This window comes from Propithecus coquereli, unplaced genomic scaffold, assembly GCF_000956105.1.
Source record: "Propithecus coquereli isolate 6110/MARCELLA unplaced genomic scaffold, Pcoq_1.0 Scaffold92, whole genome shotgun sequence".
Classification (NCBI taxonomy): Eukaryota; Metazoa; Chordata; class Mammalia; order Primates; family Indriidae; genus Propithecus; species Propithecus coquereli.
Genome location: NW_012155507.1, coordinates 4,267,380 through 4,280,691, shown reverse-complemented (window position 1 = coordinate 4,280,691; position 13,312 = coordinate 4,267,380). Strand labels below are relative to the sequence as shown.

Sequence of the window (13,312 nt, the reverse complement as noted above, 5' to 3'; positions counted from 1 at the left end):
GTAATTTGATGGGGATTGCGTTGAATTTGTAAATCACTTTGGCTAGTGTGGGCATTTTAACAATGTTTTTTCTACCTATCCATGAACATGCTATGTATTTGTTTGTATCCTCTGTAATTTCTTTCCTCAGAGTTTCATAGTTCTCCTTGTAGAGATATTTCATCTCCTTGGTTAAGTATATTCCTAGGTATTTTATTTTCTTTATAGCTATTGTGAATCGTATTGAGTCATTGATTTGACTCTTGGCTTGATTGTTATTAGTATATAAAAATGCTACAGATTTATGTATATCGATTTGGTATCCTGAGATTTTGCTTAATTTATTTATCAATTCCAGGAGACTCTTAGTGGAATCTATAGGGTCTTCTAAGTACAAGATCATATCTTCAGTGAAGAGCAATACTTTGACCTCTTCTTTCCTGATTTGGATATCCTTAATATTCCTCTCCTATCTGATTGCTCTGGCTAGGACTTCCAGCACTATGTTGAATAGAAATGGTGACAGTGGGCATCCTTGTCTTGTGCCAGTTTTTAGGGGGAATGCTTTCTACTTTTCCTCATTCATTATGATATTGGCTGTTGGTTTGTCATATATGGCTTTTGTTATTCTGAGAGAAGTTCCTTCTATGCCTAGTTGGTTGAGGGTTTATATCACAAAAGGGTGTTGGATTTTATTGAATACTGTTTCTGCATCTATTGAGAGGATCATGTGGTATTTGTTTTTACTTTTGTTTATGTGGTGAATCGAATTTAGTGATTTACATATGTTGAACTGTCACACTTGGTCCTGGTGGATTATTTTTTTTGATGTGCTATTGAATTCAGTTTGCTAGCATTTTATTGAGGATTTTTCCATGACTATTCATAAGGGATATTGGTCTGTAGTTTTCTTTTTTTGTTGTGTCTTTTCCTGACTTTGGTATCAAGGTGATACTGGCTGCATAGAATGAGTTGGGGAGGATTACTTACTTTTGAATGTTATGAAATAATTTCTGAATTCCCTCCTTATCAATATTATGGAATGATTTCTGTATTTTTGGTACCAGGTCTTCTTTGTAGGTCTGATAGAATTCAGCAGTGAAACTGTGGTCCAGTGATTTTTGTTGTTGTTGGGAGAGTTTTTTTTAATCAATGTTTCGGTCTCACTGTTAGTTATTCGTCTGTTCAGAAGTTCTATTTATTCCCGGTTGAGTCTTGGGAGGTTGTGTGTTTCCATGAACTTGTCCATTTCCTCTATGTTCTCTAGTTTATGTGCATAGAGACTTACATCGTATTCATGAATGATATTTTGTATTTCTGCAATATTAGTTGTAATGTCACCATTTCCATTTCTGATTGAGCTTATTTGGATCCTTTCTCTTCTGGTTTTGGTTAGTCTAGGAAGAGGTCTGTTGATTTTGTTTATCTTTTCAAACTTTGTACTATTTTTTTATTTTCCAATTCATTTAGTTCTGCTCTGACCTTTGTTATATCTTTTCTTCTGGTGGCTTTGGGTTTGGTTTGTTCTTCCTTTTCTAGTTCCTTGAGGTGTGATAATGGGTTGTTAATTTGTGATCCTTCTGTCTTTTTGATGTAGGTATTTAAGGCTATGAATTTTCCTCTGAGGAATGATTTTGCCGTGTCCCAAAGATTTTGATAGGTCGGGTACCATTTGTCCTTCGGTTTGAGGAATCTTTTGATTTCCATCTTAATTTCATTCTTGACCCAGTAATTGTTCAGCAGAAGGTTGTTTAATTTCCATGACTTTGTGTAGGTTTGAGTGTCTCTCTTGTAATTGATTTCTAGTTTTATTCCATTGTGGTCTGAGAAGGTACATGGTATGATTTTAATTTAATTTTTTTTTTGAATTAGTTGAGACCTGTTTTGTGGCCTAAGATGTGATCAATCTTGGAGAATGTCCCATGTTCTACTCAAAATAATGTATATGCTGTAGTTTTGGAGTAGAATGTTCTGTCAATGTCTGTTAGGTTCATTTGATTTAGTGTTTGGTCTAAGTCTATTATTTCTTTATATATTTTCTGCATTGAGGATTTTTCAAGCTCTGACAGTGGGGTGTTGAGGTCCCCGGCAATTATGATGGTGATGTTTATTTCTTTGCTTAGCTCTAGTAATATTTGCTTTATGTATATGGGAGGTCCTGTGTTGGTCACAAATATATTTAGGGTTGTTATGTCTTCTTGTTGGATAGCTCCCTTTACCATTATGTAAAGATCCTCATTGCCTTACTTTACCTTTGTTGGCTTAAAGTCAAATTTATCTGATATGAGAATAGCTACTCCTGTTCTCTTTTGATTTCCATTTTCATGGAATATTTTTGTTCATCCTTTCACCTTGAGTCTGTATGCATCCTTGTGATTTAGATGTATTTCCTGAAGAAAGCAGATATTTGGGTTTTGTTCATCCTGTTGGGCTGTGCCTTATTGCTTTGTTTTTCCTTATGTTCTATTGTTTTATAGGAGTTGTGAGGTTTTTTTTTTTTTTAAGGTGAATTTACACTGGTGGGTATCTGTTGTGCTGATTTCTGTATAATGCTGTTCTGAGTATTTCATACAGGGCAGGTCTGCTCAGGATAAATTCCCTCACTGTTTTCTTGTCTGGACAATATTTAATTTCTCTAGTGATTGTGAAACTTAATTATGCAAGATACAAAATTCTAGGCTGGCAGTTGTGTTTATATTGATTGAAGATGGAGCCCAAATCCTTTCTGGCTTATAAGTTTTTGCTAAGAAGTCTGCAGTTAGTTTCATGGCTTCAATTCCCTTCATCTTATTTGCCATCCATATTTTGAATTCCATTTCTGTAATTTTAGCAGTTTCCTTGTGTGTGGGGTCCACTATTGTAGCTCTGTTGTGTTCCCTTGGGGGTGTCGAACCAGTTTATTTTTTCATGTGTTGCAAGGGTTCTTTTGCTGTTTTCTTCTCATCTGTATTGCCTTCTCTCAGCTATGGGTTGATTGGATTGGAGGGCACCTGTTCTCCTTTGCTGGGGAGTCTCTCAAATCAAGTCCAGAAGTGACGGCTGCTCAGGACTGGTTGTCCTGAGTGAAGTCTTGTACCTTGGGGAGGTACAGCTGGCCCAGTGGTAGTGGTGGAGACTCAGTAGTGGGGTCTTGGGGGCCAGGCCCTATTCTGGAGTTTTAAGGGTAGAGTCGCAGGCCCGGCAGGGGCCCTAGAGCTATAGGGGCAGAGCTTCATACTCTGGCACTGTGAGAGCTTCAGAGGTGGCTCTGGGGATTTTGGGGGCAGAGTCACCCTTATCGGGGCCCCTTCCACTAGTGTCAGGACTGCTAATGCCCTGTCATGCAGTCTCAATTGCCTAGGATCTGCGTAGGTGGGCCAGCACTGTTGTTCAGTCCAGGTTCTCCCCCCACACCCAGACTCCACTGATGCAGTCACCCCAGGCTTCCCAAGTTGTGCCTGTGGCATCTGAAGGTCTGTTCTGTTCAGCTCCCATACAGGGGAGGAGGCATGCTCAGCCCCCAGTCATGGGGGGGAGGGGAGCGTCTGCTCCCTTTCCTGCTTGGTGGGAGTGATGCAAAGGCTATTGCTGGGAGGCTGGGTCCTGGGCAGACTCGGCTCTCTGCACTGGAAAAATCAGGATAGCATCAGTTACAGAAACCTGGGATTGGCAGGCACCAGCTCTCTGCTGTGCCTGCAATCTGGTGGTATGTCTCTGCACAGACTCTTAGCAGCACCCCGATCAGCGCAGAAGTCTGCAGTGGAGAAGGGAGACCCCTCACAGATTGAGCTCCCTATATCTTCTTTTTCTCTTCTAAAAAGCAGCGTCCCCTTGGGTTGCTTCTGTCCTGCTGTTGTTCCCTGTTCAAAGCAATGTGAATTATGTTGGGAACCTCAGCTTAATCTCCAAGATGGTGGGTGATGCTTATGAGTAAGAATCAGCCACGCCCTGTTTGATTGAGTTGGTAGATGCTGTAATGAGCTATAGAATTGTTCTCCCTGTCAGTGGTTAATGATTGCAGGTGAGAGCCAACTGCATAGATGTTCTTTTGTGCCTGTGATAAGTTCTAGTCCCTCAGGTGTAGCACTTGAATGCCTAAGGCTTTGAGGGGGATATTGTAGCTCCTAGTGGGTTGCTACATCTCCCCCACAGCAGAGGTGGGTGGAAGGACAAGGCTGGGCGCAGTTAGGTTGTGTGAGTCTTGAAGATTTTGCAAAGCCTTAGCAGGGCTCAGAGGTTGTCTTCCCAGCTGCTAGGGGGAGCCGCCAGGAGAGAGGTCAAGGCTGGCTCTCCAAGCCAGAAAGGCTGCTTGTTAGGGAGGGGCCACACTTCCCAGATTGGCCATGGGGAGTGAGCTCCACCCCTCTTGCGTTCCACCAACTCGGGCCCTGAATGTGCTGCATTCAGTTGCTATGGCTTCACAGGCTGGGATCTTCCCTGCCAGAGTACCTGCCCTAATCTGACAACATGGCTTTCCTGCGTGTGGGGGGATGGGCACTTCCCCAGTTTGCCATATCTTGGACCCCCACAGTTTTTTCCTGTCAGTTCCGTCCACATGGGCCCCCTTGCCTCCCAAGCTCAGCTCCTAAACCTTCCCTCGTGTCCCCCAGCAACCTTCTCATGTCCTGGAGGCACAGGATCCAGCCTGCATGTCTGACCCACTGGTGTGGGTCTCTGTGAAACACCAGCAGACAAGGAGCTCCCAGATCGGGCACCCGGAGTCACCTACAGGTCCGCAAGGGGAGAAGTGTGGACTCCAGTCTCTGTGGAAATTTCAGACTACATGATGTGCCAGTTGCGGGGAGGGGGTTACTCGACAAATTCTCAGCTCAAACTGCTCTCCCAGTTGCAGTGGGTGGGGGAGGAGCAGGGAGAGATAAGAGTCTGAATGGCAGAAAGCCAGCTCTCTGGCCTCTTGGGTCACTTTCCTTGCAGGGGAACCCTGCACGGAGTGTCCAAGCTCTGCGATCATGCGAGTTCTCCCCATAATTCCATGATTCCTGCAGTACTTGGGTTTGTGGGGTGTAAAAGCTTCCCAGTAACTTGGTAGCCTGCTGATCACTGAAGAATTGTGAGAGGGAGAAACGGATCCCCTTACCCCTTTGCTGGGCTCTGAGCCTCCCTGGGATTGGTCCTCACCGTTATCTTTTTTTCTTTATCCTCTTCCTTCTCTGCTTCACAATTTTTCTCCGTGAGTTCTCTTGCAGAAATTCACCTGTGTTGCACCCCCACTCCAGCCTACGCTATCCAAAACCCTTCCTTCTCTCTGGGAGAGTTCGTCAAGCGATGTCTCTAGTCAGCCATCTTGCCCCATTCCCTGTCATTCCTTTTTATGGTTTAATAATATTCAGTCGTATGGATATACTACTTTTGTTTATCCATTCACTTGTTGATGGAAATTTGGTTGTTTCCGCCTTTTGGCTGTTGTAAATAGTGCTAATATGAACATTTGTTTACAAGTTTTTGTTTGAACACCTGTTTTCAATTATTCCGAGTATGTTTTTAGGGTGGAATTACTGGGTCATATGGTAGTTGTATGTTTAATTTATTGAGGAACAGAAAAAGTGTTTTCAAAGTGGCTGCACCATTTTACATTACTACCAGCAGTATATGAGGATTCCAATTTCTCCACATCCCTGTCAACACTAGTTATTGTCTGTCATTTTGATTATAGCCATTCTAGTGTGTTTGAAGGAGTATCTCATTGTACTTTTTGTTGTTGTTGTTCTGTTGCCCTGGGTAGAGTGCAGAGACATCAGCATATCTCGCTGCAACCTCATGCTCCTGGGCTCAAGCGATCCTCCTGCCTCAGCCTCCTGATTAACTAGGATGTGCCACAATGCTTGGCTAATTTTTGTATTCGTAGTGGAGACGGGGTATCACTCTTACTCAGGCTGGTCTCAAACTCCTGAGCTCAAGCAATCCTCCTGCCTCAGCCTCCCAGAGTGCTAGGATTATAGGCGTGAGCCACCATGCCTGGCCTCGTGTGGTTTTAATCTGCATTTTCCTAATGACTAACATTGAGTATCTTTTCATGTTCTTATTCATCATTTGTACATCTTCTTTGGAAAAATATCTATTCAGATATTTTGCGCATTTTTTGATTGGGGTATTTGTCTTTTTATGGTTTAATTGAAAGAATGTTTATAAATTCTGTATTTTAAGCCCATCAAGCACATGATTTGCAAATATTTTGTCCCATTCTGTGGATTGTCTTATTATTTTCCTGATGGTGCCCTTTGAAACATATTTTAAAATTTAACAAAGTCTAATTTATCTATTTTTTATTTGATTGTTTTTGCTTTGAGTATCACATTTAAGAGACTGTTGGAAATATTGGAGGCTGGGATGTGGTGAAAAATTTCCACAGTAGAGGATGGGAGCTTGAGCCATTTTATTTGGTTATTAAAAGGGACCTCGTGACATCTAAGCTACGCTTGGGTAACTGTTAAAATACGATATTAAATACGGACTGACTACCACCTACATCATGATCACCTGATGATGCTTGTTAAAGATACAGTTCCCATGGTTCCTTCCAAAATATCAAAGCAAATCCCTGGGCCTAGGGCCTAGGAATATGAATACCAAACAAGCTCTTAAACTGATTCTGCTGTGCATAAAATTTGAGAACCACTGAACCATGCAATGTTGCCTTCCAGTAATCATAAAAATCATGTTTCTTTATAAGTCTTGATAGATATTGGCATCATTGTCATCTTCCATTAGATTCAATGCAACATTATTAAATGTGCTTTTACTATGTGCTGGGCACTGTGTTAGGCACTAAAGATATCCTAAAGACAAAATTTAGTGAGAATATTTAAATGTAGTAATTGCTGTGGAGGATACATGCATACATACTAATACACAGGCACATGCATGAGCCACAAAATTGTCATTTCAAAAATAATTTTGTTGATTCATTTGTGACACCACAAACAGAATCTGATTATAGGAGGATAGATGTCAGTTTCCATTTGGTTATAACAATGATTTAGTAATGAGAATAACATTTTAAAGTGTTAGATAATTATTAGCCAATGCAAGAATAGGAACACACCAATAATTTGTGAGCTTTCCATGAGGAGTTCATGTCTTAAACACAGTTTATCTTGTTGGATAATGAAAACTGCATATACCTGTATATATCTGAACATCTGAGCATGTTGCAGTTTGTATTATGATTAAGATTTTTTTGCAACAGAAATGATGACATATGAAATATGTATTAATCAAGACATTATTGTAATGTGATTAAAATATTAAGAGAAAATGAGAATAGGTGATGAAAAACTCTATGGGCAGAAGCATCTAAACTCACAGTCACTGATTGTGGTGGCCAGCTTTTAAGATGACCCGCAATGATACTCAGCTCCTGATATTCTCACCCTTTCCACAGGGTTGGCTTGTGTGACCAATGGTGTATGGCAGAAGTGATGGTTATAGATGGCTGTGGCCTCCAGTTTGGACATGCTCTGGCTCACTTGCTCTCTCACTCTTGGATCACTCACTCTTGAAGAAGTTATATCATGAGCATCCCTATGCAGCAGCCCATGTGTTAATGAGAGATTAGCCTCTTGCCAAAATCTACAGGAGTGAGCTTGGAAATGAATCCTTCAGCCTTCTGTGAAATCTTTAGAGACTACAGCCCTAGCTGACATCTTGACTTCAACCTCGTGAGAGACCCTGAGCCAAAACCAGCCAACTACCCTGCTCCTGGATTTATAACAGCAAATTTGAAATAGTAAGTGTTTGTTATTTCAAGGTTCTAAGTTTTGTGATAGTCTGCAATGCAGTGGCAGCTAACTAGCATGCAGAGCAAGGAAATATAATTGGATGTAAATGGACAGCTTGCTAAGAAGTAAATCTCTGAGTAAAAGGACAACTTTAAAATTTCTAAAGTTATCATGGTACAGAAAAGGTTAAATGCTCCTGTTGCTCCACACACTCAACAGCATTTAGTGTTGTCAGTGGTTTGGATTTTGATCATTCTAATAAATACATAGTGGTATCTCGTTGTGATTTGTATTTTCCTGATGACATAATGTTGAAATCTTTTCACATGGTTACTTGCCATCTGTATATCTTCATTGATGAGGTATCTATTCAGCTATTTTACTCATTTTTAATCAGGTTTTTATTTTTATTATTGGATTTTAAGAGTTCTTTGTATAATATATTTTGGATAACTCCTGTATCAGATGTGTTTTATGAAAATATCTTCTTCTCGTCTGTAGTTTGTCTTTTCATTCTCTTGACATTGTCTTTTGCAGAGCATAAGTGTTTAATTTTAATGAAGCATATTAATTTTTTTCTTTCTGGATCACACCTTTGGTGTTGTATCTAAAAAGTTGCCACTATACCTAAGGTCGTCTAGTTTTTCTTTTATGTTACCTTCTAGAAATTTTATAGCTTTGCATTTTACATTTAGGTCTATGATCCATTTGAGTTAATTTTTGGGAAGGGTATAATGTATGTGTCTAAATTCATTTTTTTAGCATGTGGATGTACAGTTGTTCCACTACCATTGGTTGAAAAAGCTCTTTTCTCAATCATATTGTCTTTGCTCCTTTGTCAAAGATTAGGTGATTATATTTATGTAGGTCCATTTCTGGGTTCTTTATTCTATTCTTTATTCTTTATTTATTTATCTATTCTTTATTATTTATTGTTTATTCTGGGTTCATTTGATCTATTTGCCCACTTTTTCACCAAGACCACGCTGTCTTGATTATTGTAGCTTTCTTGAAGTTGGGTAGTGTCAGTTCTCCAACTTTGTTTCTCTCTTTTAATATTGGTCTGGCTATTTTAAAGTTTATATGGACAGGCTATCAGAGTATATGGCTTCTTTATATAAACTTTAGAATAAATTTGTCAATATCCACAACATATCTTGCTGAGATTTTGACTGCTATTGCATTGAATCTATAGATCAATTTGGGAAGAACTGACATCTGACAATATCAAATCTTCCTATCGATGAACATGGAATAGCTCTCCATTTTTTAAGATTCTTGTTTAATATCTTTCATGAGAGTTTTGTAGTTTTCCTCATATAGATCTTATACATATTTTGTTAAATTCATATGTAAGTATTTCTTTGTTGGGGATGTTAGTATAAATGGAAACGTATTTTTTTTATTCTTGCTACAATCCATTTATTTTTATTGCTGTAAACTATTTTCCATTGTATAACATACCAAAATTTACTTATTCTATTGTTGATGGACATTTGGTTTTTTTTAGTTTGTGGCTTGTGTGAAAAGTGCTATCATAAGAAATTCTATATTTTGCACAAATGTTAATTTTCCAGAGTGGTTGGATCAATTTATCCTTCTATTAGCTGTATTTTTAATTTCAAATTTCTCCATTGTTGGTATATAGAAAAGTGACTGACATTTGTATGTTAACCTTGTGTCTTGCAATATTGGTATATTTGCTTATTAGTTCCAGGTTTTTTTTTGGTTGGTTCAGATTTTCTACATAGATGACCATGTTGTCTGTGAACAAAGTCAATTTTATTTCTTCCTTCGAAATCTGTATACATTTATTTCCTTTTCTTGTCTTATTGCATTAACTAGAACTTTCAGTATGATGTTGAAAAGCAGTGGTGAGAGAAGACATCCTTGTCTCGTTCCTGATCTTAGCAGAAAAGCTTTGAGTTTCTCACCATTAAGTAAGATGTTAGCTGCAGCTTTATTGCAGATGTTCTTTATCAAGTTGAGGAATTCTCTGTATTCCTAGTTTGCTAAGAGTGTTTTATCATGAATGGATGTTGGATTTTTGTCAAATGATCTTTATGCATCCATTGATATACCCATTTGATTTTTCTTCTTTAACCTGTTGATGAGATGGACTACATTAATTGATTTTCAAATGTGAAACCAACCTTGCATACCTGGGATAAATCCCACTTGGTTGTGGTGTATAACTCTTTTTATACATTGTTGGATTCAACTTGCTAATATTTTGTTGAAGATTTTTGTGTCTATGTTCATGAGAGATATTGGTTTGTAGTTTTCTTTTCTGATAATGCCTTTATCTGATTTTAGTATTAGGTTAATGCTGGCCTCATAGAATAAGTTAGAATGTATTACCTATGCTTTTATCTTCTGGGACAAATTATAGAAAATTGATATAATTTCTCTTTTAAATGTTTGGTAAAATTCACTAGTGAACCAATCTGGACTGGGTGTTGTCTGTTTTGGATGGTTAGTAATTATTAATTAAATTTTTAATAAATATAGTCCTATTCAGATTGTCTTTTCCCTTCTTGTGTGAATTTTGGCAGATCGTGTCTTACAAGGAATTGTCCCCTTTCATCTAGGTCATCAAATTTGTGGATATAAAGTTGTTCATAAAATTCCCTTATTATTCTTTTATTGTCCATAAGATCTGTAGTGATGTACTCTCTTTCATTTCTGATATTAGTAATTTGTGTCTTTTCTGTTTTGTTCTTAGCCTAGCTAGAGGTTTATTGATTTTATTGGTCTTTTCAGAGAACCGGCTTTTTGTTTTGTGAATTTTATCTATTAATTTCCTGTTTCCAATTTTATTTATTTCTGCTCTAATTTTTATTATTTCTTTTCTTCTGCTTACTTTGGATTTAATATGCTCTTATTTTCTAGTTTACTAAGGTAGAATCTTAGATTATTGACTTTAGATCTTTCTTCTTTTCGAATGTATGCATTTGATGCCACACATTTCTAAGCACTGCTTTCATGCCATTCCATAAATTTTGATAAGTTGTATTTTCATTTTTGTTTAGTTCAAAATATTTTGAAATTTCTCTTGAGATTTCTTCTTTGATCCATGTGTTGTTTAAACTCCAAGTATTTTGTAATATTCCAGCTTTCTTTTTGTTACTGATTCCTAATTTAATTGCATTGTGGTCTGAGAGCATACATTATATGATTTCTATTCTTTTACATTTGTTAAGGTATGTTTTATGGCCCAGAATATGGTCTATCTTGGTGAATGTTTCCTGAGAGGTTGAGAAGAATGTGTTATTATTCTGGTGTTGGATGAAGTAATCTATAGATGCCAATTATATACAGTTGATTGATTGTGTTGTTTAGTTCAACTGTGTCTTTACTGATTTCTGCCTCCTGGATCTGTCCATTTCTAATAGAGAGGTATTAAAGTCTTCAACTCTAATAGTGGCTTCATCTATGTCTCTTTGTAGTTCTATCACATTTTGCCTCATATATTTTGATGCTCTGTGGTTAGGCACATACATATTAAGGATTGTTATATTCCTTGGGTTATTGGTCCCTTTATGATTATGTAATGCCACCCTTCACTCATGAAAACTTTACTTGCTCTGAAGTCTGCTATGTATAAAAATAAAAAACACCACATGTATTGACCATTAAGTTGGTACTAATTGATCAATGCTTATGTGCCCATATGGAAGTAACATTCATCTGGTGTCAGGCAGGTGGGAGGGAAGAGGAAGGGATGGGTAAATTTGCACCTAACGGGTATGGTAGGCACTGTCTGGGAGATGGGCATGCTTCTAGCTCTGACTCGGGTGGTGCAAAGGCAATTTATGTAACCAAAGCTTTTGTACCCCTGTAATATTCTCAAATAAAAATAAATAGCTATTGGCACTTTCTTTTGATTAGTGTTAGCAAGGTACATCTTTCTCCATTTACTTTTAATCTATATGTGTCTTTATATGTAAAATGTATTTCTTTTGTTTAATTAATTAATTATTTTTTATTTCAGAATATTACGGGGATACAGACATTTAGGTTACATATATTGCCTTTGCACTGTCCAAGTCAGAGCTAAAAGTGTGCCCATCCCCGAGACAGAGAGCACCACGCCCATTAGGTGTGAATATACCCATCCCCTGCTCTAATAGACAACGTATGGTTGGATCTTATTTTTTGATCCACTTTGGTAATCTCTGTCTTTTATTTGATATATTTAGATTATTGATGGCTAAGGTGATTATTGATATAGTTGGATTAATAACTAAACATATATTTTTTTCCTTTGGCAGCCATCACCACTGTGGCTGTCTTTCACAGTGGAGGAGCTGCAGATTTATCAGCAGGGACCAAAGGTAAGTGACTAACTCCGAGCTGTTGGTTGGCCCTTTCCCCAGGGGGGTTCCCACTATGGCTGGGAGAGGTGGGTTTGTGGGGTGGGTGATGGGTAAGGATGGTATGACTCAGAAAGAGCCTTTCATGGAGATTAACTGAGTGTGAATGCTGGAAGTTCATGATGAGAGGTGAGACTATCCCATATCCCCTGACTTTTGGAGCTACTTTCAGAGCTGGAGCTTTTAGGTGCCAGGAGACACTTCTGTTGCTTGTGTTTGTGAGACCTCCTGCATAACAGAGCTTAGGTGCCTTGGGCTTCTGTGAGCTACCTGAACAGTATTTTCCCAGTGTCTGAGGCTCTGGGGCCCTTCTCTTTACTCCCAGGACCTTGGAATCTGGTCCCAGAGCTCTCCTACTTTGCCTCACTCAGGGCAGTATGCCTTTGCTTTGCAGAGCCCCTCCATGACCTTTGCCAAGTGGCTCTCCCACCCAGTCCCCTGTGAGCAACCTGTCCCCCTACTTGAGGTAAGCCCTTTCCCTGGGTAAGAACCACATGTGAATGGTTCTGGTGTCCAGCACAGGCCCAGGTGGGCCCTTTTCTGTAAGAATCTGGGGGCTGGACCCAGGGCCTTTGGTTTACTCTGTGCCATCTTCCTCTTGAGTGCTCTATGGGATTTGAGGCATCTGTGGTATGGGGCTGGGCTGCCTACTGAACAGCAGGCCCCAATCTCATGTTTCACAAGTCATTTGGAAATGTTATTGGTCTCAGCTCGTGGGTCCCTAGCCCAGCTTGGCCTCCCTGGAACCCTAAGGGCAGTGCTGGGGAGAGACCCATGGCCACTGACCCCTCCTTCTGGAGCAGGGTCTCCCAGACCCCAGCAGGGTATCCTCCAAGGTGCAGCAGATGTGGGCGCTGACAGAGATGATCCGGGCTAGTCACACCTCCACAAGGATCGGCCGCTTTGATGTGAGTGATCGCTTCCCTCTGCTTGGCTTATATTGCCCTGAGCGGGTCATATTTGTTACTATTTTCTATTTGTTGCCTTGCTCTTTGTCCCTATTTTTGTCTTCCACATTTTTTACTGCTTTTTGTGGTTTTAAATGAGCATATAATATGATTCTAGTTTCTCTCTTTTCTTAGCATGACAATTCATCTTTTTTATTTGTTGTAGTGGTTGCCCTAGAGTTTGCAGTATACATTTACAACTAATTGAAGTTCACATTCAAATAATATTATCCTACTTCACAGGTAGTACAAATATCTTATAATAACAAAATATTTCTACTTTTCCTCTACT

The 13,312-nt window shown here is 39.1% G+C and overlaps 1 long non-coding RNA gene across 1 annotated transcript; it reads left to right on the top strand.

Annotated features, from left to right (window-relative positions):
- Window positions 1-11,966: 11,966 nt before the first annotated feature.
- On the top strand, window positions 11,967-12,994 carry LOC105826825. Its single transcript, XR_001138331.1, has 3 exons — window positions 11,967-12,034; window positions 12,468-12,539; window positions 12,877-12,994. It is a non-coding gene; the product is annotated as an uncharacterized LOC105826825 (long non-coding RNA).
- Window positions 12,995-13,312: the final 318 nt, after the last annotated feature.